This window comes from Nycticebus coucang, chromosome 16 (genome assembly GCF_027406575.1).
Source record: "Nycticebus coucang isolate mNycCou1 chromosome 16, mNycCou1.pri, whole genome shotgun sequence".
NCBI lineage: Eukaryota > Metazoa > Chordata > Mammalia > Primates > Lorisidae > Nycticebus > Nycticebus coucang.
In genome coordinates this window covers 77,810,491-77,813,431 of record NC_069795.1, presented here as the reverse complement: position 1 = coordinate 77,813,431, position 2,941 = coordinate 77,810,491, and the positions used below count along the sequence as shown (strand labels likewise).

Below are 2,941 nucleotides of genomic sequence, written 5' to 3'. Positions count from 1 at the left end.
GTCTCATGTGCCCTCAGGGGTGGTTACACACAAGTTGTTTTCGCTGCTAGACCTTTCCTAATCTCTTTGTTAGAGGTGATAATATCATCTACTCTGCCTGCTTCACAGCTTCATTTATTTATAGACCAATGACATTTCTGACTTTCAGAAAGTTGCTACCTTGTTTGAGGCAAAATATCTTTTCCTATAATTTTCAGTCACTGTTGCTCCACAGAGCAAGTCTAATACTTCTTCCATACTATAGCCCTTTAACACCACCCCCAAATCTTCTCTTAATTGAAAGAAATGCTTCCAGTTCTCTAACATTCAGATTCAACATACTCAATTCCTTGTGTGAGCTGGTTTTCAGACCTTTGCCAACCTGGCCCACTTCCCTCTCTCATTGTTCTAATTTGTCTGGGTTTTCCTTGGAGTGTGCTCTGAGCAGCTCAGGGGAGAGCAAGATTATCACCTTCCTCCTTCAAAGGCAGAGTATTAACACAGCCCAAGATTGTATGAGCTTTTACACCTTTGGTCAAATATCCCATATACTGTGTAGAATTTTCACAGCCAGAAGGTCCATTTATTCAGGTTTGTTTGTTTGTTGTTGTTGTTGTTTTCTATTGGAGGTTTGTTATTTTCTTTGAATAAGTTTTGAATGTCCTTTTAGGTTAATTCCAAAATACTTAATGTTTTGGATTTTCCAGAGAATGAGCTGTCTTTTTTTTCATAGTATTCAAATCCTTTCTAGTTCTTATCTTTGGAAACTAAAAATGGTACTGATTTACTTTTTTTCTTATAATCTGTAATTGCTGAACCGATTTTCCTAGAATTTCCTGGATTTTCCTAGAATACTCTGTATCTTTCTTGGAGTGCTTACCTACTCTGTTTTGCGATGAGGACAGCTCTACAGTAACTTGTAGCATGTGCTTCACCGTTAACTTTCTGGCACCACTCAAAATCGTTGACAATACCCTCTTAAGCAGGAGTTGTGCTGGCTACATCTAAGAGAGAACATCAGAGTACAAGGAAATGGGGGTGGGGTAATCTTTCATTACTTCTAATTTTTTTTTTTTTTTTTTTGTCGTTGTTACAGTTTTTTTGGCCGGGGCTGGCTTTGAACCTGTCACCTCTGGTATATAGGGCCAGCACCCTTCTCCTTGAGCCACAGACACCACCCCTGATATCTATTTTTTAAAGTAATAATTTAATAAGTTGGGTAATTCACTTATTAAAACACATTGCTTACCACATACTTCACAAGTGAACAATCACATCAAAGTTGATTAAACCTGGCCTGGTGATTAAAACAGGCATTTCTCTGAATTGTACACTTTAAAATGTACAATTTTAAGCCAGGCGTGGTGGCTCGTGCCTGTAATCCTAGCACTCTGGGAGGCTGAGGAGGGTGAATTGCCTGAGCTCAGGAGTTTGAGACCAGCCTGAGCCAAGAGCAAGACCCCAGTCTCTAAAAATAGCTGGGTGTTGTGGCAGGCACCTGTAGTCCCAGCTACTTAAGCCCAAGAGTTTGAAGTTGCTGTGAGCTAAGACGCCATAGCCCTCTATTAAGGGTGACTAAGCGAGACTGTCTCAGACTTCCGGTCCTGCCGCCAGAGCCGGTGCGGCGTGAAGGGCTATGTTCTGCCACCGCCACCTGGGCCAGGCATGGTGTTGGGCGCTGGGCCCTCCTCGCCTGTCTGCGGGTACCCAGGGTAAAGGCAGCAGTAATGCTAACGCTGGCAAGCAAACTGAAGCGCGATGATGGTCTCAAAGGGTCCCCAACATCAGCCACAGCATCCGACTCCACTCGGAGGGTTTCTGTGACAGACAAGTTGCTGTTGAAGAGGCTGCAGAACTTGAAGCTAATTTACCTTGTACATGTAAAGGACATTTTCCTGATCCAAACAAGCTTCATTGCTTTCAACTCACATTACTGGTAACTGTAACCCCAGATGTGGGTTACTACCAGGGTGGAAAGTTTCAGTTTGAAACTGAAGTCCCCAATGTGTACAACATGGTGCCTCCAAAGGTGAAATGCTTGACCAGGATCTGACACCCCAGCATCACAGAGACAGGTGAAATTTGCCTAGGTTTACTGAGAGAACACTCGATCCATGGCACTAGCTGGGCTCCCATGGAAACACTGAAGGATATTGCATGGAAATGAAACTCTTTGTTTACTGATCTTTTGAATTTTGATGACCCACTGAACATTGAGGCTGCAGAGCATCAACTGTAGGGCAAGGAGGACTTCCGGAACAAAGTGGACGACTACATCAAGGGTTAGGCCAGATGATGAAGGGGACTCGTGGAGGCCCACAGACTGGACGCAGCTTGTCTCCAACATGAAGCAGCAAGAGGTGGCCCCTCCGCTCCCCATCCTCACCCTCCCTCAGTCCCTCTGGATTTTCCAGGGCCCTGTGACCATGTTGTCCAAAGAAGATCATCTTCATGACTGCCCATTGTAGATGGAGAGTTCAAGGTAAACATAGCAAGAACCCGTGTCTGGGCTTCTAAAGAGTTGTCTGCTTACCTTAATATGTTTACTTTTTTGAAATTGTACTGTATAGGTTGTTGGTGAAATTCTTGAGAAGTTGTAATGAACTTGAAATTGAGGCTAGAGCTTGCTTACCCTTTCCCTAAACAAAATTGGTTTCCTGCACAAGTGATGCTAATGATGTGTGCAGTGTAACTTGCAGATTGGCACTAAGAAACCTGCTACAAATGTGAAAAAAAAAAAAAAAAGACTTTCTCTCAAAAAAAAAACATAAATAAATGCACAATTTTAAGGTATGTGAATTATCTCTTCCCTTTAACAACAATAATAACAATTAAAACCAGGAAAAATTTAAAATTTGGAGATAATTAACTTGAATTTGTGTCCCAGCTTTGCCCTTAATAGGCCCTGTGGCCTTAGGTAATTATAGTACAGTACTTGAGTTCTCTTAGTTTCATACTATGT

At 42.4% G+C, this 2,941-nt stretch overlaps 1 pseudogene; it reads left to right on the top strand.

Moving 5' to 3' along the window:
- The first annotated feature begins 1,628 nt into the window (after nt 1-1,628).
- LOC128567467 (NEDD8-conjugating enzyme UBE2F-like) lies at nt 1,629-2,266 on the top strand (annotated as a pseudogene).
- Nucleotides 2,267-2,941: the final 675 nt, after the last annotated feature.